Genomic DNA, 23530 nt, shown 5'->3' on the forward strand with positions numbered 1-23530 from the left:
AACCAGGAAAGGGGGTGGTGGGGGTGGGGAGAAAGAAAGAAAAATAAAGAGAGAGAAAGAAAGAAAGCCGCTTTAATAATAGGGTAATTGCCCTGTTTAGGATTACAATCTGCCAGCATTTCACTAAACTTTATGACACATGATGACAAGTTAATAAGCCAGATACCTCACTGTGTGCGTTAAACAGATGCCCCAGCCTCCTTGTGCAGGGACGTAACCCCCACAGCACACACAGCCCCCTAACAAAAAAAAAAAAAAAAAACAAGGTGTGGGGGGGAGGGGGCCAAGAAGGTGGGGAAACTGGTTATTTCTGTTGTCAAAATGGCCCCGGCAATAAATCACCATTAATAATACTGTCATCTATCAAAGAGGAGCTCTGGTTGCCAAGGCCTTTGAAGTGGCAGCACCTATAATTTCCCACCTATAAAAGGTACCTTTGTGCATATGTCATGCTGGAAGCTGACAGGAGCAAGATGCCGGGGAGTTCATAACTTCTCCACGCCCATCCCCACAGTGAGCCCATGAAGCTCCCCACTTACTCCTGCTCCGCCATAGCCTGGGGGCCAGGCCTGCCTCCACTCACTCTGACACAGGTTTGCAAGGCAGACAGGCTGCCAGGCCTCCAGCTGCCAGTGGGACTGGCAGGCAGGGGTGGGGGAGCGCAGGGGGAGGGCTCGTGTCCAGGCAGATCCGGGAGCTGCCAGCCCCACCAACAATCTAACCTCTTCGGTGACTGAGGAGTGACAATCACCAGCTTCCCCTCGGGACCAACCCCCAAGAAGGAAGACCTGGGAGAGCCCACTGCCAAGGCAGTGCCCCTCACCCTACACTGTCATCAGAGTCACCAGGGAAATGGCCCCTGGGAGCTTCTCAGACATAACTAGATAAGGCTCACCGTGGGGGGTCTGGGCATGGACTCAGCATCTTTAACAGGCTCCCCTGGAAGACAGTTTCAGACACACACAGCTCTGAGAAGCACTGGTCCGTGGGCCCTTCCCCTCCGCCAGACAGGAACCGGAGAGCCGTGCAAGGGCAGCCATGTTGCTACTCCAGGTCTCAGGAGGAAGATGGCGGAACCCGCGTTCATCAGCTCTAGCTGCGGGAACCAGGTACCACAGGGAAAGTGGCTTGAATGACTGAAATGTACTGTCTCACCGTTCTGGAGCCTAGAAGTCCAGGATCAAAGTGCCAGCAGGGTTGTTTTCTTCTGAGACTCTGGTCTGGGCTTATAGATGGCTGTCTTCTTCCTGTGTCTTCACATGATCTGCCCTGGGGGCCTGTCTGTACCCAAATTTTCTCTTCTTATAAGGACACCAATCAAACTGGATTAAGGTCCACCCTCATGACCTCACTTCCACTTAATTTCCTCTTTAAAGACACTCTCTCCAAATACAGTCTCCTGAGGTAATGGGGGTTAGGACTTGGATGGATGAATTTGGGTGGGGGGCGTGGCAGGGGGGAACACAGTCCAGCCCATAACAAAGCCCTAAAGCTCAGCATCTAGGGATGAGCCCCCAGATTGGAACAAAGACCCTAAAAGCCACCAATCCACTGGCAACATCTGAAACTGGGATAAATCTTCTGAATTGATTGAACCCAGTCTTCTCATGTCTTCCTTCACCTTGTAGGTGATTTGTCCCTAGACTTCAACAGACACAGCATATCCATATCCTGTGCAAGGGGGGAGAATCCCAGAATGAGGTCCATTTCATTGTGACTTAGACCAGGACACCAAGGTGTCTCTAAAGGTGGACATTTAGAGGCACCTGGGTGGCTCAGTTGGTTGAGCATCTGACTCTGGATTTCAGCTCAGGTCATGATCTCAGGGTTCTGAGATCGAACCCTGTATCCAGCTCCACTCTGGGCATGGAGTCTCCTTAAGATTCTCTCTCCCTCAAAGCTAGCAAGTCCTGTTGGGTCAAAGTTCTCTCTATGTCCCATTTTTTTGAAATGTCCCCAGCAAACATGTGCTTACCAAGCATTTATTCTTTGTTTTTCCTGCAAATTCCCTTCCTTCCCTTTAAAGCCCCAGACACCTACCCTCTTCTTCTCAGTCCAGAATAACATATATATTCTCTCTCCCTCTGCCTCTGCGCCCCCGCACCCTCTCTCTCCCTCTCTAATAAACAATTAATTAATTTAAAAAATAGAGGTGGACATTTACTGAGCACATACTATGAGCCCAGCACTGCTGTAGGAACTGACATCATTTCCAACGACAAACAAGAAACTGTGAGCTCATTTGGCCAAGGTCAATGGTTAGCAAGAGCCCAGCCTGGCCCTGCCCCCAAGTCTTTGTGACTCCAAATCCCATTCTTCGTCCCTTTTGCTTCTCTGCACCCTCTTCCCACACGTAGATCCTGGATTGTCACCATGCGGCTGCCTCTTTGAGGACCTGCTGAGCAGCTAGGAGTTAAGCACTGGACTTTAACATTTTATAGGGCATTTAAAGCTGCTTTTATCTGCAGGACATTTTCCTGAAATCTTGGCCATATATGTTTATGTGCTTTATATAAGCATAGATGTAGTTTATCAACACCAATGCTTGTTGTACATTTGTTTTGTGAAGTAGCTCGGGCTTGAGCTCCTGGGAGCCACACACCAGCCCAGGGCCACCCTCCGCCCATGGCGCTCCCTTCTTCTCTTGGTCCCTTCCTTTCTCTGCACCTCATTTTCCACGGGAATAAATGAACGTCTTAAGCTAAGTTATTTCTATACCCCCTTCCTTCCCTAGCACTTCTGACTCTTCGGGAGGCCCTCAAGAGGAGAGGGAATGGTGACAGTTTGCCCTAAGTGGTCCTTCTACTCTTTCCTGTAGAGTGAAAATAATTAGCACCCAAGTCTCCATGTGTCCAGAGGCAAATCGAGGCACTTCAAAGCCTCCCACGTATCAGTACAAGAAACTCGTAGAGCCTGCCATGACTGGGATGAGAAAGTCTGTCCAGGCCCCTCACCATCCAGTGATCTCTGAGACCCTATGGCCTCATTCAACTTCCGCACCAGCCTTGCATTTCTTCAGTCACACGGTCCCTGAGGTGTCTCTGAAAACCCACAGACACTGGCTCCACGAACTAGAGCTTCGGGGCCCCCTCGGGGCTGGCTCCTTGTTGGGGTGCTGTGAGCAAGCCCCTCATTCTTCTGGGCCTCAGTTTCTTCTTTAAAATGAGAAATTTGGGTCCAAAAGTTCTTAGGGCGCTTTTGGCTCTGAGTCTGTCTCACCCACCCCCAACCTTCCACTCGCGAAGGAACCCATAAGGCATCTCACGACCCCACAGGTGATGGCACAGTCCTCACACACACACACACACACACACACACACACACACACACAGGGGCTGCTTCTGTTCCCCCTCCGCCTTGCCTTTCTTCCCACTGCTCTGCCCTCTCTCCCCCACCACAGACAAGCTCTTCTTGGCCTCCCGAAGCAGCTCCCAAGAATGGAATGGCCCGCAGTGGCTCCTGAGAGGACAGCTTCTTGGCAGAGATGGGGGTGGGTGGAGTAAAGCAAATTTTTTCCTTTGAGGCCCAAAGGGCTGTCAGCCCTCTTCAGCTGCCCTGGGGCCTGACAGCCACAGAGAGAGAGATTTACGACCTGGGCAGCTTTGATCCAGGCCTCTGATAAACATCAGGCACAGCTCTGATGGGAATGCAGCCTCCCAGAGGAGCAGAGCCCAGGAGGGGGTGCCTGGGGACAGGTTGGGCCTCAAAGTCCTGCCACCAAGCAGAGCCTCCACTCTGGGGAGAGGGATGTAGCCCCTATGGGATGTGGGGCCTCTGCAGCCACAAGCCACACAGCTCAGAGAGGTGCGAAGAGCCTGTCCAAGGCTCAACCAGGAAGGGATGTAGGTGCCAGCCCGGGCCTCCAAAATTCCCTCCCACTTGCTCACCTGCTCTTCCAAACACACTACCCATGTTCCTCCAAACACAAAGAGGCCAGGGAGAGAGAAAGAACCAGATCAGATTTGGCCCAGCGGCCCTGTGGGGTTCGTTGTTGTCGATACTGTTGTTCCTAGCGATGATGGGGTTGGTAAATGGCTGGATTGTATTTCATCCCCGCCTCCTGTCAGAAAGGACACGAGGCAGGACACCCTGTGCGGGGTCTCAGGAACCCCTCAGCCCTTCCCCTTGCCCTGGACTTGGTCCCCCAGGTGGGGCAGGGAATCCATACACCCTCGTGAAACATCCCCAGCTTTGCCGATTAAAGCAAGATCCCTGCAACAGAGCCACATCCAAGTCTCTGCAGGAGCCAGAGAGGGTCATCTGGACAACTTCGCGGATGGGCTGTCCAGAGTTTCATGGGTCAGCCACCTTCACAAAACCACGGAGCCACAGAGCACCGCAGAGGAGCATTGACAAAGCCAGCCAGGCATCCAGGGGCCGCAGGTGACCCAGGCGTCGGGAGACAAGCCTCTACAGGGACACCCGGAGGGTGTCCTCACTGCTCCTCCTCGTGCCCAACAAACCAGTCTGCGGCCGGCGCATGCAAGAATAAATACATATTTGCTGAGCACCAAATTGGGTCTAATGACCCTGGCCGGTCTCACAGGGTCATCTTGAGAAATAGCTGATGTCAGACGATGAGTGCAAGCAGCTGTTCTCCATTTGCACTCAACAAGAGGAACGGGCCTTAAATTACAGCAGGAGGGATTAAGGTTAAACATTAAGAACAGCTTCCTGGTGAGGAGGGTCGTGAAACTCTGTAATGTGTTACCCAGGGACTGCCGTCAACATTCCTTTTTCAATGAGACTTTAAAGCAGGAGGCTGGTGATCTGCCCAGGCAGTTTTATTAGGGACTTTATTAGGTCATCTGGCCCATCCTCCTGAAGACAAGGGCCTGGACTAAACACCCACCAAGCAAGCCCTCTCTGTGGTTCTGATGCCCAATAAGGTGAAAAGAGGATCCAGAGGCATCCGTGAGCAGTGGTCAACATTAACAATGAGGGGGAAATGGGGTGACTTCTGAACCCTCTGGAGACCAAGACGGACATTTACCAGCCAGCCCCAAGAAAAGCCCCCATGCCCCCAGGGACAGAGAAGTCATAAAATCATAACATTTTACTGCCAGAGGAACAATCCACCCATTTTACAGATGGGGAGACTGAGACCTAGAAATGGGCAGTGCCTTCACGCAGTTCCTTTGAACCCGAGCTGGGGCCGGAAAACCCTGGTGAGGAGCCTGGCTTTGTCACCAACCAGCTGTGTGAGCTCAAGCCTTCAGTAGCCTCATCTACAAGATGGGAATGTGATAAATATTAAATGTAATACACAGGGCGCCGTCATTAATTCTAGAGCACTCTGGATCTAAGGTTACTGCTCTTACTATCATTATTCTCAATTTGTGATCCTTTCCGTTACTCTTGCTGTCTTTACTGTAGACCTCTAACCTGTAGGTGATTCTCCTAAGTTTTCAGATTAACAGAAAAATAAAATGTTTGATCTTTAAGACCAGGGAAGGTATATAATTAGCCTTAGTCATCCTGTTATCCAAGTCCGCTCGTTTTGCAGATGAGGAGATGGAGGGTGCCCGCAGGCCCTCGAGTAAGACAGGAGAGAACATGCTAGAAGGGGTCAGGTGGGGAAGGGAATGTGAGGGTAAGCCTGTGGACTTTTTGGTGCTTGCAGAGCCCACCTGCTCCCTGGCCCTGGGTTGGAATTCTGGGTAACTTCTTAGGAGCCTCCATTCCATAGCCCCCAGTTACCTGATCCAGGGGTTAGCACCCAGAGGGTCCCGCAAAGCCCATGGCTAACTTGATGAACCCAGTGTGGGGGTTGGCTGACACCAGGGTGGGCAGGAAGTGTGCCAAGGTTGGGCCTTCTCAGCCCTTCCCTCTGAAGCCCTCCTGCCTCTGACCTGCCCCAGCCCCCACCCTCACCCCACTCCTTCACCTTCCCCTCTCAGACGCACTCTGAGATCAATCTCCACCCAAGGCAAGAGGCACTAAAAGACACACAGGACATCTGGTGAGCCCCTCTTATTTGTAAGTCTCCAGGTAAGCAAATATTATGTGATTTGATCACCTGCAAACCATCATGCAAGATAGTTGCCACCTTTCAAGATAAGACCCCGAGAGTCAGAGAGGTTAACCAAGTGGTCTGATCACACAAAGAGCAAAAGCAGCAAATCTAGGGATTAAACCCCAGCCTTCGGGTCCTCCTTTCCGGGGCCTGCTGTGCCCAGCTCAGACCTGGGGCTCCGCACCACGTCCTTCTTTCCGAATGCTTCTGACATGGCTTACCACTTCCGACGCCACAGCCTTCACCTTGCCCTGGGACTGAGTCCCCTTCTCAGTGAAATCCCATGTCCTCTATTCCCCAGGTCCTGAAGGAGTTCCATGATGACTAACAAACAGCCCTGCAGTCACTTACCTGTCTGGACATTCAGGTTTTCAGACTTACTGTGAGCCTCCCACCCCTCTGGAGGGTCTGTCTTCTCCCTCTGTTACCCAGGTGTTACCCGGGTCCTTCGGGTTATTTGCTGTGCCACCAACCACGTCCTTCGGGTTATTTGCTGTGCCTGCACAACAGGACCTCTCTCGAAACCCGTGTGAACGCTGGCAAGCAAAAGTAAAAGCCTGTAGCCTCAACTTTTAAAATCACAGACCAGGAACCCAGCCCCAGGCTTGAGGAATCTCAAGGCTGGAAGGAGCCATCTCCCTCCCAATTACAAGGGTCCTTAGGACCACGGTACCCGAGGGTGAACATCAACCTTTGGAATAACTGTAAAGACAGGGAGCTCACCACCTTACAGCAGACCCTCCCAGTGTTGAGCAATTTCAACTTGGTGTTTTGTTTTGTTTTGTTTTGTTTTTACCCTGAGCTAAAAGCAGCCTGCCTAGGGCTTCTACGCATTGGCCTGAGCCCCGAGCCTGCTCCCTTCCACATGACAGCCCGGCCCCACGTTCTCTCCTCCCACACACACCCCCACCCCTGCTCTGGGCACCCTCAGCTGTGCACCTTGATTTACGGGCCGTTCCCAGGCTGGCAGGTAATGCAAACCAGCCTGGCGCAGTCTTGCCTGCCTCCCGCACCTTTCCTTTCTGGAGCCCCTGGGCGGCATACCAGCACGCACGCCCGTGTTGAGAGCTCCGGGGGGCAGCTCAGCCAGGCACCGCGTGGCCCAGAGCCAAGTGGATGGTGCCCAGGGACAAAGTAGAGAGTGTGGGTTCTGAGAAAAGCCTCCAAACACATGTGCAAAGACAGGCAAGGGAGAGGCCTTTCCAGAATCTGCCTTAACAGAGGCAGAACAGACAGGTGGGGGCATCTGGGAGGCACCAGAGAATCTCCTGCTTCTTTTTAAGGTCTCGCACTTTGCGACGCTTCTATTCCTTTATTCAGTGTAAAAATTGACAGGAGGGTTCATACATGAAGCCTGCAGTACTTTGGTTTCGGATGAAACTGACGTCGCAGGAGCGCACATGACAGGACTAGGGTGCCTGGGGAGAGAGGATATTTTGGAAAAAAGGAAAGGGCAAACCCCCTCTACCTCTCAGCCTGCCTAGAGTGAAAGGAGGAGATAAATAATATTTATTTTAGGACCTACCATGGGCTAGGCACTGCCCTTCACCATGGATCTAAGTGAATATATGTAATCTCTGTAACAACGCTAGTAGTCAGTACCCTCACCTTTTACTAATCAGGAAATCAAGACTCAGAGTGGTCAAGCAGTGTGCGTACGTCACACAGCTAATAAGAGGCAGAGCCAGAAATCAAACTCGGGTCAGACTCAGTGCCAAGCCCTTTACACTTTCCACTGTGTGACCAGACTACACTGCCTCCTCTATATAACCCGAGTGCCAAGAGCCTCCACCTCAGGCTGGACAAAGATTCTCTTCATCCCTCTCTCTTTCTCTCTCTCTCTCATGCTCTCTCCCTGTCTCTCTCTCTCCCTCTCCCCCTCTCTCCCTCTCTCTCTCTCTCTCTCTCTCACACACACACACACACACACTCACACACACATACACACCTGCAGGAACATACACAGGCTCAGAAAGCCTAGCCCAGCACCAGGGACCCGAAGCCTGGGAGCCAGGACTCAGAACCAGAACCCGGTTCAGTTCCCGGCTCAGCCTCTCCAGAGCTCGTGACCTCTCTGAGCTTCAGCTTCCCTGTCTGTCAAATGAGGAGAAGAGCACCTACTTCATAGGATTTGTGGGATGACAAAATGAGTTACTATTGGAAAACACACTTAGAACAGTGACTGAGCATGTGTCACACACATGGGAGCCCAGCAAGGAGCCCAGAGAGGTCATGAGAGGTCAAGCTGGGGATAATCCATGTCTCTGAGTTCCCATCTCAAAATAGGAAGGTTGTTCCAGACGAAGCCTCACAGCTTTTCCAAATCAAATATTCCAGGCCACAGCTTTAAGTGCTTCTCTCTGGGGTAGAGGCGACTCGCAATCAGGCAGGAAACAGGTTCCGGAAGCCAACGGGCTGTTGGGGAACATAGGGACTTCTCAGCTCTTTAAGAAAAGTGGAGTCACCAGTGTGCCAAGCACAAGGCAGTCCAGTTAAGCCAGCCCTGCAGAGGAGCAAGCTCCTGCCCTCCACACGCCCCGAGGGCCCCCTGCAGCTGGAGCACTCACTGGTGGCCTGGGGGTGAGCATGAGAACAGGACACCCCCAGGGAAAGCGGTCAGGAGAACCAGCTCCTCTGTCTTCTCCCACCCTATCCAGAGGCAGGACACAGGAGGAGCAAAGGGAAGATGTTGCCCTCGGGGAAGTTAAGCAAGGTCCTGGGGGCACCTCCCTCCCCAGAGGAAACAGCAGGACTCAGGGGTGTGCAGAGCTTGGGGCACACCATGCCCACCTGAGCTGCCAATCCTTCAGACCTCCCCTTCCTCCACTCTGAAATGGGAAACACAACGGGTTTTTTAAAGATTTTATTTATTCATTTGAGAGACTGAGCACAAGTAGGGCGGGAGAGGCAGAGGGAGAAGCAGACTCCTCACTGAGCAGGGAACCCGAGACGGGGCTCGATCCCAGGACCCGGGATCATGACCTGAGCCGAGGCAGGTGCTTAACCAACTGAGCCACCCAGGCGCCCTAGAAACACAACGTTTAAACTGGGTTTTTCTCTCACTCAACCATTAGGCTGGAAAGCGAGGGAGAGAGTGTGAGCAAGGGAGGGACAGAGAGAAAGTGAGGGAGAGAGAAAGAGACACTGCCAGTATGCAGCAAATGTTGGATTTTCCCCTCGTTTTAGACACTTGGGGACCCACTGATTTATTTCCAAACATCTGGATTCCTGAGTTTCATCCCACTTTGGAAAAGGACTGATATCGACTCATATGTTCAGTTCAGTCCAGCTCAGCAAATGTTCTCTGGGCACCGGCTGTGGACCAGGTCCCTAGGGAGATATGAAGCTAAGTGAGATACAGCCCTTACCCTCAAATAGTTTACAGTCCAGTTAATGAGATTGAGGGTAAAAAAAACAATGCTAATAGAAAGGAGCTATGATCATTGCAAGATGAGAGGTCCAAACAAAAGTTCCCAGAAGCCCAGGGAAGGGACAGGTGGGAAGAAGACAAAGAAGTAGATGTTTGCTTTCTGGAAAGGGGTCTGGTGATATTCATCGAAAGCCTTGCAAATGTCTATAATCTTTGGCCCAGGGGTTTTACTTCTAAGGATCTATTTTGAGGACATAATCAGAGGCCTGCATAGAGATTTCTGCACAAAGATGTATTCATGTTATTTATAAGAGAACATGGGGAACTAAGCCCATATATAATAAGCATGTTATAGGTGAGAGAATGAGGGTGGGGAGGAGCATATGTAGAGAGGCTGTGGCCAGAGGAGCTCCAAGGACTGAAAGAAGGCCCCTGGCAGGTGGGAGGAGGAGTCAGTAGGAGAAATGAGAAGGAGGGAGATACAGAGAATGAGGACCAGAGAGGAGAGAAAAGAGGCCAAACCAACTCAGCTGCGCTGGGCTCTGCTCTCACCCTGAGGGCGATGGGAAGGAAGGCCTTGCCAGATTTCACGGGGGCCGGGGGGGGGGGTAGCATGATCAGATGTGTGGCTCCAAAGAGCCTCTTGTTGCCGTGGAGAAGGCGTGCCATGGGCAAGTGTCAGTGCAGGCGTTTTCTGTGTATTCCCTTATTGAATCCTAACCACTTCATGAGATAGGGAAGCTGAGACTAGAGCAGTGGAGTGACCTGCCCGAGGATGCACAGCTAGTAAGAGGCGGAGCCAGGCAGTCTGTGCCCAAGAACTTCGTGGCTGTGCTAGGACTGCGGGGAGGGGCTCACGTGCTGTGGGCAGACCCGTTAGGAGCCACTACAGGAACTCAAGTGGGAGAGGAAAGTGGTTGAGAGTGGACCATGGGGCAATGAGAGGGGCGTAATTAGTAGGACTTAGTGATGGGGTTGGGGAGGGCATGGGATTGGGAGGCAGTGGGGAGGGAAATGTCAAGAGTAATTGCTAGGCTTCTCCGTGCACTTCTCTGATTTGGGGAAGAAGAATGTTAAATACATTTGCAGTTGACCCTTGAACAACATGGGGTTTGTGGCTCCGACCCCCATACAGTCAAAAATCTGTGTATACGAAGGGGTACCTGCACCCCAATGTTTATAGCAGCAATGTCCACAATAGCCAAACTATGGAAAGAGCCCAGATATCTACTGACTGATGAATGGATAAAGAAGATGTGGTGTATATATACAATGGAATATTACGTAGCCATCAAAAAGAATGAAATCTTACCATTTGCAACGATGTGGATGGAACTAGAGGGTATTATGCTAAGCAAAATAAGTCAGCCAGAGAAAGATAAATACCATATGATTTCCCTCATATGTGGAATTTAAGAAACAAAACAGATAAACATAGGGGAAGGAAGGAAAAATAAAATAAAAACAGAGAGGGAGACAAATCGTAAGAGTCTCTTATGGAAACAAACTGAGGGTTGCTGGAGGGGAGGTGGGTAGGGGAATGGGGTGACTGGGTGATGGGCATTAAGGAGCTCACATGATGCGATGAACACTGAGTGTTATATACAACTGATGAATCACTGAATTCTACCTCTGAAACTAATAATACACTATATGTTCATTAAATTGGATTTAATTTTTTTTAAATCTGTGTATAACTTTTGACACCCCCAAAACTTAACTGCTAATAGTCTACTGTTGACTAGAAGATTTCCCATAGACATAAAGTTGATTAACATATATTTTGTGTGTTATATGTATTATATATTGTATGCTTACAATAAACTTAGCTAGAGAAAAAAAATCCATTAAGAAAATCATAAGGAGAATATATTTACCCTACCGTGCTGTATAATTGAAAAAAATCCACATAAGTGGACTCACGCAGTTCAAACCCATTTTGTTCAAGGGCCAACTGCACACATACATATCATACACACAGGGATATGTATGCTATATGGACATAATAGGCAGAGAAGGAACATCAGGAAATATAACAAAATGATAACTGGCTATCGTTCAGTAGAAGGCTGAAGGGTTACTTTTATTTCTTCCTGACACATGTGTATATTTTTTAAATTTCTTACAATAGGTGTACAGTATTTCCATCAACAAAGTAAAATTAGTTAGACCTCCAAATTATGCGTCAATACATGTCTATCTTTGAGTTACCATATATGTGCGTAGGCTCTCAGGCATTATCTTTAGGCACGTGCATCAGTGTGAAGTGTGTGACCATCGGGTGTCAATCTCAGGTAGGAAATGACAGTCAGCCTTCTGCAAGCTGGGCTCAGAGCTCTTCTCAGGCTCCTCAAAGGTGGCCGATAGCCTGAGGCCAACCAAGCCACATTCTGAGCCAAGCAGAATCTCACCAGGAATTCCAGACCTCTGCCTGCAGAGGAGGGTGTGACCAAAGTCCCGCAGGACCTAGAACCAAGCACACCATGGCTGAGTAAGGAATGAATCCTCTTGTAGCCTCCACAGTTAATGGCAGGAGAGTCTCCCACTGGGCCTCTAAGTGTCCTGCCAAACCTCCGCTGGGCTTCCTCCCCAGACGGACCCTTAGGATAGCTTCCCTGCCATGTGGGTGTAGGCCAGAGGGTAAGTCCCAGAGAAAATGGCTGGGAAGAAAGAAGCAAGCCATTCCTCTAACTCCATCTCCTTTGAGAACAGCGTTGGGGTTCAGAGAACAAAGTCTACAAGAGACTCAAAAAGGCCAGGAGACTCCTGATCAAAGAGTCAGCAGCTGGGTGGGCCCAGCTGAGGGCGTGAGCCAGGAGGTACCCTTAGTAGCGCAGGGGAAGCAGAGTGAGCTCGCTGTGAAACAGGCCAGCAGGGGGGTGCTAATGAGATTGGGGCTTGGGGTAACCCTGGGAAGAGCGTGTCCGTCCGCCTGGCCGGGGCCTCTCCAGGACACCAATTGCCTCTGCTGCATTTACTTCTGGTTTCTTGAAAGAGTAGAGTCAGCACACCTCAGTCCAAATCTAGGCTCTGTGACAAGTTAAAAATGATTATGATCAAGGCAACGGACTTCCAGATTACAGGGAGGCTGTAAGACACCAAGTGGGAGCCACAAAGCCCAGCCTGTGGATTCACACAGTAAAGGATGGTCTCTGCTGGGGTCTGCTGCTGGCTGATGCCTCCCAGGTGCTATTCTTGAGACCAAGCACACACACTCACACACACACACACACACACACACACACACACACTGCCCCATATGCATAAGTGTCAATATTCACATTCAGAGTTAAAGACGTAACCCTAATTATAACCACTTAAATACACATAAACATGCACAACCTGTTTACTCACATTCACATCTAATTAATAATCATAACTTAAGGGCAATTTGCAACTTACAAAGTGCTGTTCACCTGAACCTATCTCATTTGATTATCAAGAATTACATCGTGAGGTAGATAAGCTAATTGTTATTATCCAGCTTTTACAGACGATAAAACTGAGCTCGGTGTGGCACAGTCTCCCAGAGACATACGATTAGTAACATACAGCGTTAGACTCAAATCCAGTTCTGAACTGTGTGCTTTTCCACTCTGCCACGCGTGTATAAACATCCCTATTTCCTCAATGACCAATGGATATTTCTTGGCTGCCAAAGACAAAGCGAGGAATCAACCCCTCAGGGGAGAGTAGCTACGGATGAAGAAGCCGAGAGTCAAATAAAGAAGGGTCCCTCCACCATCGAGCAGGCACACACAGCCTCTCAACATACCCTGCTGAATCCCCAGCCTTTATTTGGGACATTCTTTCCACCCAGGCCCCCATCCCAGACTCCCTCCAGTCCCGTTGAAATCAAAACCCAGCTCAAGTCCCATGTTCTCTGAACACCTCCCTTCCCCCACTGCAGTGTCTCCTGACCCCGAGCCCGTAGTGGATCGACACCCCACACGCTCAACAGTGGTAGCGAAAGGGGAGTGACTAAGCGCACCAGTGGGAGCCTTTCGGACCTGGGTTCGAACCCTGGCTCCACCTTGAGTAGGTCACACATCCTCTCTGGGTATGAGTTTCCTTATCAGTAAAGTGAGGTGACCACACCATGAACCCGTAAGAAATGCCATTCGTGGTGGAGGCTGCCATTGTTTGGGTTATCATTGTTCCTATGAGTCCCGAGAGCAAAGGGCAAAGAAGGTAGGGGGCATTCAAACCACAGCTGCTATCACAGGAATGACAGAGGATTGGGAATAGGTAGTAAAAATTTGAGAAGTAGTAAATTAAATGAACCCCAGGATCTCTTTTATCCCTCACATTCAGGGCAATGGATTGAGCCTCTCCCAGAACCGCCTCCCCTGAGGTACAGAGAAAACTGAAAAAACAGCTCTTCCCTGGCCTGGTGGACCTGGAGACCTGGGGCGCTCTCTGGGCTCCACCGAAGGCTTGTCCAGCCAAGGCCCCCAGGCCGGCAAGGTGCAGTCCTGGGGCAGCACCAATGAGATGCGGTCCGCGTCAGGGCCGAAATCACAGCCACCCTGCCCCTGGACACCTCCCTGCCTGCCTGAGGCCCATCTCCAAAGAGCAGAAGTGCCGGGCAGGGGACGAACAGCCAGGACTGAGGCCGGCAGCCAGAGCGTCCCGGGCTTCTCCCAGTGCTGTCCCCCAGCCAGGCAGCCCAGGTCACCTTGGTGACCCTCCAGGGGAGGGCCTAGGTGGACAAGGAGGGCGAGGAAAGACTCTCAGGGCCCCCAGCTCTGAGCACTCACAAAGCCCGCCCTGACCCCACCGACCCAGCCCTCCCCTGGGGCCATGTGGCAGCCAATGTGAGCCTGGCCCTTTGCCAAGCCTCAAGTGTCGCCTTTAGGTTGGGGAACTCAGCAGCTCCAAGGTGCTGACCTTCCCGCCAGGGCCACAGCAAACACCTGTCACAGGCCTGAGTGCTAATGACAGGCCCAAGTGAGTGGTATTAAGGTTAACACCTGCACTGGTGACTTGCCTTTCAGAAGGTCAATGGTGCTAGTTTAAGCAGCCGGAGGGAAGGGGGGAGGGGGACTGGTCACCCTTCCGTCCAAGCAGGTGGCTCTATTCCTTGTGCTAAAGCTCTCCCCAGTCATCCATGTAATTGAAGGAACTCAGGGGATTATCCCCCCTCAGCCTGCAGCAGGAGGAAGAGGAGGGAGAGGGAGACAACATGTGTCTTAAGTAGACCCTGTTGATTTGCTTTTGGGAAGATGGGCTCTCTCTGTGCTGGGGGTGGAGGGGGGGAGGTGAGGCCAACACCATCGCTCCTAGAAATGTTCTCCTTCCATTAACCAGGATCACTGCGTGAGATCAAACTCACCATCCTCTTTGCTCGCCTCCCAGGATCAGCCTGCCCCGAGCTACTCACTCAGGCAAACCGTCTCCCCTTGCGCTCTCCTTGGTCAAAGGGATGCACTGCAGCATCCTCCCCTGGCCACCCACAGAGACCCCACCTATCTCCAGCTTGGGACTTGGAGGTAGCTCATCACTTGCGGAGAACAGGAGAGATTTCAACCAAAGGCTCCCCCGCAGCAGAAATCATCACCCTGAGGCGGGTCTGAGACTTCTAAGTGGGAGGAAGTGCCAGCAGCAGCAGGTGATGCTTGTAAACGGTTCCGCAGGGTTCTTCACCAACAACAAGGCACCATCACTTTCCTTCATGTCATTGAACAGACGAGAAAACTGTGTGACGGGTCAGTTCTGTGCCAGACACTGAGCTAGACTGAGAGGAAAGAGACACAGCCCCCTAAAAGGGAACTCAACTGTAGTTGGGTGGATAAGGTGGTATTTAAGGATCCTTGCTGAAAAGAAAAAGAGAAAGATGCCAAAACGGAGGTGCAGGTAAAGTGTCATGGGAGCAGAAGGAAGGGAGAGACCGCAACCCACAGGGGGAATGAGGGAGGGCTTCTTGGAGGGGGTGGCATTTGAATCTTAAAAGATGAAAAGATTTAGATGTGAGGCAATGGGGCAGCACATTTCCCCTGGAAAGAAGAAAGAACACAAGGTCTATGTAGAGGGAAGGTGTGACAGAGTGTTCCCGATGACTGCATGCCCTGGATGGGCCAAGCGTTGACCTAAAAGTCGGGCGGCATTTATCCAAAGATAGCTGCTCCATTTCAAGAAAATGGAACAGGTGTCCCAGGGAAAAAAAAACCCAATGCTGATTTTTTAGGGGTCTGTGCATGTGACACATGGTGGGTGGTGTTATTATTGCAGAAAGATGTCAGGAATAAACCACAGGCCTCCCCACAGATGCCACAGCCAGATGGGAAGACTGGCAGCATTTTGACCTCACTTGCACCCTGCGTCCCAGGATTCTCCCGAAGCCTGCCCCAAAGGGCCCAGACACATGTACTTCTGTCAGCAAAACAGAGAAGGAGAAAGAGTAGGAGAGTAAACACCCAGAGTTTAAATAGACCCTCTCTCTCTGGCCAGGGCGGCCTCATTACTCACCTACACGTGACTTCCTCATCTTCTCCCAGACCTCCGACTTGCCGCATGAGGCCCTTTTCCAGTTGGGGAAAACTAAGACCCCCGTCACACAGCTTAGCTCCAAGCAGAAACCAGGGGTTGTGCTAATGGTAGTAGGTAGTGATGGGGCACCTGGGTGGCTCAGTCGTTGAGCGTCTGCCTTCGGCTCAGGTCATGGTCCCAGGGTCCTGGGATCGAGCCCGCATCGGGCTCCCTGCTCCACGGGAAGCCTGCTTCTCCCTCTCCCACTCCCCCTGCTTGTGTTCCCTCTCGCTGTATCTCTCTCTGTCAAATAAATAAATAAATAAATAAAATCTTTAAAAAACAAAATGGTGGGCACCTGGGTGGCTCAGCCGTTGAGCATCTGCCTTCGGCTCAGGTCATGATCCCAGGGTCCTGGGATTGGGCTCCCTGCTCCACCAGAAGCCTGCTTCTCCCTCTCCCACTCCCCCTGCTTGTGTTCCCTCTCTCGCTGTGTCTCTCTCTGTCAAATAAATAAGTAAATAAAATCTTTAAAAATAAAAAAAAAAAACACAAAATGGTAACAGGTAGTGATGGATGGCTCCCTCGCTATGCACAGGATACATGCTAGGCTATTAGTGCATGGAATCCTTACCTGATGGTAACCTCAGTTTTATAGGTGAGAAAACAGAGAGATTGAGGGAATGGCCCAAAGTCACACAGCAGTTAAGTGACAGGGACAACTCTCAAACCAGTCCATTCTGACCCCAAGCCCCCCAACTGCTATGCCCAAGTGCAAATGGGCTTAAAGGCCCAGATCAGGTCTGGGGCTGGGGGTGGCGGGGAGAGATGAACCACCGGGGAAGGCTTCGGGGTGGGGTGGAGAGTCCAATACTTGCTTCAGAGATTTTCTTGCATCTTCACAGGGGAGAGAAGTTCCCGAGGGGGGCCGGCAGGGAGGAAAGCCTGGGGCTTTAACCCTGCATTGGTCTGAAGACAGATTCCAGCGAGGGGAGGGCAGGGAGAGGAGAAGGGAAATCCAAGCAATAAAACTTCCCATACCCCTGCAAGCAGGTAACCAGGGAGGAAACGCGGCGGGCAGGAGTGTGTCCCTCGATCCATATTTCATAGGAAAGGCGATAACAATTGGACCTGTCACTCCCGAAAACCAGAAACTCAAAGCAATTTCAGATGAACTTTCAGAATGATAAAACAAATGGCCATGTTCGTGTTATACACCAAATAAATCACACCAAAATGATAGTTGTAATTCCCAAAAGTACACAGAGAATTGATTTTCCTATGACACTTATCATGATGAACGGATACACCCCTGGATGGGCCCATCCTAAGTGGCTCCTGCTTAACCCCTGCCCTCCTGGGTCTAGCTCTGTGCCTCGTAGGGACCCCCTGGCCCTCCCCGCTGCTCCCTGAGCCCAGAGAAACAAAGCCTGCCTCCTGAAGCCGGGCTGAGGCCTGGCTCTGGCCGGCCGGTCCCCGCCCCCCCCCAGCTGGGTCACCAGCAGCTTCCAAGGGGCCGGGTATGCCCAGGGGCAGCCAAGACACGGAAGTTGACCGAGCTCCTGTCTGAAATGGAAAGGGGCCTCTCTGGTTGTGTCTGGGCCCATGTCTGAGAGGAAAGGAGAAAAGCGCTGTTGTCACCGGTCACCTTAATCTTCACAGTCACCTATGTGCTGGATGTCATTACTTGCCCCCCTTTTCAGTGATTTAATTGAGCCTCAGAGAGGTCGACTTACCCAAGGGAGGGAATAAAAGTCTTCGTGACTCTAAACTGGACTCTCTTCCCAACACATGCTGCTGGTGCTTGGCTTTACTGAGACCCTCCGTCCCCCGCCCCCCACCCCTGGCTCTGGGCAAGAACTTCACCCACTCATTCACTCAGGGTTCAGCAAGTCTTTACTGAGCATCTATTAGGTACCAGGCCCTAGGCTGGGGGTACAGTGGAGAATAAGACACTCTTTCTGCCTCATGGAGCTCAACATCAAGTGCAGGGTGGGGCACAAGTGAACAAAAAATTGCAATAGTGGTTCAAGGCTTCATGGGGACATGCGTGATGCTGTCCCACCTTACAGGAAAGCTGCCTAACTCAGGAGGGGCAGAGGAGGCTTCCCAGAGGAAGTGACAACGACTCAAGAGCTCAGGGAGGAGGTGGTGCCAACCAGGGAACCGGCCAACTGTACGATGGGGACCAGGGCCTGGGGGCAGCCGGGGTGGCTGGGGTGGGAGAGGAGATAAGAGAAGCAGTTGTCGAGGTTTAGAGGGACGGGCGGCCGCCCCGAGGTGTCCACATGAAGCTATGGAAAGCCACCGCGAGGCCTAAGCGGGGAGGCGGAGCACGATCAGATTTGTGTTTTTTAAAAGCTCACTCGAGTGCCGATTCAGGGACTGTTTGGAGCACAGAGGCCAAGCTTGTCTTCAGCCTGCGGGCCTTGTCTCCTTACAGGAATATTTGCATTCTACAAACCAGAGGTCAGAATTCTATTGCTCACCATCAAAGGCAGCTGTAAGACTTGGAGAACAAAGAGTAGATAGAACGTGTTCTATAAAATAAGCCATAAACACCAACTCAGGCCAAAATCAAAGACGGTTTCTCAAAATAAAAATAGATGGCGTTTCAGAGTTAGTGTCATAAACAAAATCTCCAGCTCTATACTGCTGGGTGTTCTTACACTTCTCTCTTCAGGGCTAAGATAACTTTAGCGGCTTGTTCTGTCAAGGCTGTTTTTCTGGTTTGGTTTGTTGGTTTCTGTTGTTTTCTGTCTTCTGTTTCCTTAATGCAGCTAGTACAATCCCAGTTCTGTGTCTTGCTGTATATAGCTTTGTGACCTTGGGCAGAAGCCTTGGCTTCTTTGGAACTTCAATCTTTCAACCAGTTCTAAAATATTATGCTCCTATGGCATACAGAGTTTCTATAGGTGACACGCTTCTATATACTTGTCAAATTCCAGCTCTGGGAATTTACAGTTAGTCCAACTCCAGAAAACTCCAGAAAACAACTAACAGGCCTCACATTGTCAGAGACGAGGAGAAATGGGGCCGTGATCAGAATCTGGTCGTCCCCAAATTATAAAAGGACCAAAAAAAAAAAAAAAAAAAAAAAAGCAGGCTCAGATAACAACCCTCCCGGTAAGTGTCTTCTCTCTCAAATTCCCCAAGTGATATGACAAACACTTAATGAATCACAGTAGAAAGGAGAATTCTAGAAATGTCACTCCTCTACCCCAAACAAGTTTAAAGGAAGACAATTAACAGTGACCATAGCATAAATTAGCAACACCTAGACACAAGCTCCTACCAGATGCTTTAAACCAGGAATTTTCAAACTGAAGTAAGTGAAGGATGAGAACACATTTAAAGGGGGAAAAAAAAATCTCACAATCCCCATGGAGTAGACCTACATTATTTTACAGTAAAGTTGATACTACAAACACTAACCTAGGTATAAATCCTTATGCTTCTAACTCTTATACAAATATAAAAGAAAAACGAATTTATAAAATAAATACAATTAAAACTACTAAACTGATAAAATTCAAATTAACACATTACTGTGATGAATAACAATGCTTTGCAGAAGTTAAAGATGTTGGGCCTCCCAGCAAAAGATATCATTGTTATACCTGTCACTTATTGTCAGCCCAATCCTTTGGACTTTAACGTGATAGACCATCATTTAATCCAGAGGGCAGCAAACGTTTTCTATAAAAGGCCAAATGGTAAATATTTTCAACTTTGCAGACCATATGAGCTCTGTCAAAGACTACTCAACTCTATCACGGTAGCATGAAATCAGCCATAGTGGTAAATGGATGAGCCTGGCCGAGTTCCAATAAAACTTTATTTACGAAAACAGGTGCCAGGCAGGATTTGGCCTGAGGGCCATAGTTTACTGACTCCTGATTTCATCCATCATCTTTATTATGTCATCATTTGGCTTTTTGCCCTTTAACAACAAATTTCACTCTTAACTATTGATTTATTATTTTTATGGGCCAGGCAATTCAATAATTCACTCCAAAATTTCAACCCTGAAAAAAAAATTAACAGAAAATATTTCTTACCTGTTTACTACTCAATCACTGCTAAAGAATTGATATGAAAAAAGGCAGGGTCTGAGAAATCCATCATCTTGCCAACGTGGGCATGGGCACTTTTGGGTTTTGTGTTCCTGTAAGTCCCTTGGACCTTGCAGCAGCTCTTTCTCTCACTTCTTTTCTTTATTCGAACTACCGATTGGACATCAAACAGTGACATCCTCTTGCCTTCATTGGCCACAAATGTATTATTTAAGATAGTCAGCCTCTACTATTTCCTCTTTAGTTTACCAGTCCATCATTCAAACAAAAAACAATTTTTGAGCACTTACAAACATCAGGTGCTATTTTGAGCACTTGGGATCTTTTTTTCATGTTTTCAAAGTGTTTAGGATTTTATTTTTTTATTATTTAAATTTAATTAGCCGACATATAGTACATCATCAGTTTCAGATATAGAGTTCAGTGATTCATCAGTTGTGTATAACACCCAGTGCTCATCCCATCACCAGTTACCCCATTCCCCCACCCACCTCCCCTCCAGCAACCCTCAGTTTGTTTCCTAGAGTTAAGATTCTCTCATAGTTTGTCTCCCTCTCTGATGACTTCCCATTCAGTTTTCCCTCCCTTCCCCTATGGTCCTCTGCCCTGTTTCCTATATTCCACATATGATTGAAACCATGTGATAATTATCTTTCTCTGATTGACTTATTTAGCTCAGCATAATACCCTCCAGGTCCATCCACGTCAGTGTGAATGGTAAGAATCCATCCTTTCTGATGGCTGAATAATATTCCATATATATATATTATATATGGAATATATATATTTTTTATATTATATATATGTATATATATATATACATATATATATATACACCACAGTTTTGCTATTGTGGACATTGCAAGTACTTAGGATCTTAAGACCCAAAGAATCCTGCCTTGAGAAGATATTTGCAAATGATATATCTGATACTGGGTTAACATCCAAAATAGATAAAGAATGCATATAATTTATCATGATGAACCCAGCATAATGTATAGAATTGGTGAATCACTATATTGTACACCTGACACAAATATCACACTGTATATTAGTTATACTTGGATAATAAATAAATAAACATGAAAAAACAATACCAAAAAAATCTGATTAAAAATGAGTAGAGGACCTGAATAAATATTTTTCCAAAGAAGACAGCCAGCCAACAGACACATGAAAATATGAAATGCAAATCAAAACCACATTGAGATATCACCTCACACCTGTCAGAGTGACTAGTATCAAAAAGAAAAGAAATAAAGAGTGTTGGCAGGAATGTGGAGAAAAGGGAACCTTCATGCTCTGTTGTTAGGGATATAAATTGGTGCAGCCACTGTGGAAAACAGTATGGAGATTCCTCAAAAAATTAAAAATAGAATTACCCTACAATCCAGCAACTCCACTTCTGGGTATTTACTCAAAGAAAAATAAAAAACTAATTCAAGAAGATACATGCACTGCTATGTAGATTGCAGCATTATTTACAATAGCCAAGATATGGAAACAACCCATGAGTCCATCAATAGATAAATGGACAAAGAAGATGTGGGGTGTGTGTGTGTGTGTGTGTGTATAATGAAATACTACTCAGCAGTAAAAAAAAAAAAAAATGAAATTTTGCCATTTGCAACAACATGGATGGGCCTGGAGGGTATCATGCTAAGTGAAATGAGACAGAGAAAAACAAATACCATAGGATTTCACTTAGGTGTGGCATCTGCAAAACAAAACAAAACAAACAGCAACAAAAAAGAGAAACAGACTCATAAAAATAGAGTTGCCAGATGGGAGGGTGGGGGTGGGTGAAATAAGTGAAGGGGATTAGGAGGTTACAAACTTCCAGTTACAGACTAAGTCCCGGGGATGAAGAGTTCGGCACAGGAAATACAGTTAATAACACTGTAATAACTCTTTGTGGTGACAGATGGTAACTGCACTTATCGTGGTGAACATATCCTAATGTATGTAATTATCAAATCACTATGTTGTACTCTATGTTGAAACTAATATAATATGTTAACTATACTTCAATTAAGAAGGGGGAAAAAAGGAAAAAAAAAACACACAAAAAACCCTGCCTTCACAGATCTTACATTCAGACTGAGGAGTGGGCAGTAGAGACAGACGGTAAAAATTCAAATAGCATATGGATACGTCAATTGCGGTGTTGTAATGAAATCAAGTGAAGGTGTATATTAAATAACTTAAGAAGCCAACATCTTCATCTCGGATGATCGATTGCGAAGGCGCATCCCGAAGAGCAGCGTTTGGGTTCACCTGGTAGGAATCCGACAGCAGACAGGGGTTGCTTATTTTTGTTTCGCCACGAGGACAGGTCACAGGAGCTCCCACAGGAGCCCGGCTTGCTCACCAACCCATCAGGAACCCCGCGCTGTCCCCGCTTGGGCTCCTCAGGCGCCAATGCGGTCAAAGCGCCTGCGCACCAGAACTGAAAGTGGGCGGGACTACGTGGTCCATGCCCGTGACCTAGCAGGTGCTGGCCTTGTGGTTTGTTGTTCAGCTCCCTCACAGCCCCTGGCAGTGTGGCCCCGAGAAGCACGAAGGAGGCCTCTCAAGGCTTTGGTGGGGTCCTGGCTCTGCCCCTGGGGCCATGGATGAGTCAGCCACCCAAGACAGGAAAGCCTTTGCTCTCTCCCTTATAGAACTCTTAAAAGAACCAAATAAGATAAATGATGAGTTGTTTTTTTTTTAATTAACCTGCTGAGAGCTGGTTTGACCCCAGGGCGGGGGGGGGAATGGGAGACCACCAGAGAGGGCAGATTTTTATTGATATGCAACATAGTCCTCCAGCCCCTCCAGCCTGCTGGACCCCAGTCATTGCACTGGGCTCTCACCTTGGGTCAGGACTGTATACAGGCGATCTCTAATGTACCGTCGCTGTGTTGCTATTATTGGTACTAGTGTTATTACATCAGTGTGTTGGAAGAACTACCGAAGCCCAAATTTCTAAGATGCTCACATGGTTGAATCCTCTGTACAAAGGGGAAACCCTTACCACCATTCACATTCATCTTAACTTCATGAACATAATCAGTTACCAAGCTACAGATTTTCTTTTTGGTCCGGCAAAACCTTTCACAGACTGACAATATATATTATTCCTATTATCTTTTGCTTTAGTCAGTTTCAAAAAACTGTCCCCCAAGCCCTATTTCTATTGTATTTTCCTCAGGTCTTTGAAGAAGAAAAAAGCAAAGCGAAACGAAACTCCGGACTCTATTTCTGCAGGGTCATGGAGTTGCATATGAATGAATACTCATATTTACTGAATATGAATGGGCAGGAGGACTTCTTGCCTAAATGCTCTCAAGCTCAGCCTATTCGATCCCTACTGCGTGAAAGCACCGAATCAGAACAGACACAGGAGGAATCACTTATTTTAAGCCTTGATTGTATGGATCACACCGTCCGATATACATCAGTATCAAGCAGGACAATTTCCTGAACCTCTGTTAAAGGAAAATCACTCCGCTATACACACCCATATAAATACAAACATGCACGCTTCTCTCTTTCTGTCTCTCTCTCCACTGTCTCTTTCTGTCCCATGTCCTCCAACCACAGACCAGTTGTTCCCAG

Source organism: Callorhinus ursinus, unplaced genomic scaffold, assembly GCF_003265705.2.
Source record: "Callorhinus ursinus isolate GAN/ISIS: 27379988/994484 unplaced genomic scaffold, GSC_fseal_2.0 scaffold17, whole genome shotgun sequence".
Lineage (NCBI taxonomy): Eukaryota > Metazoa > Chordata > Mammalia > Carnivora > Otariidae > Callorhinus > Callorhinus ursinus.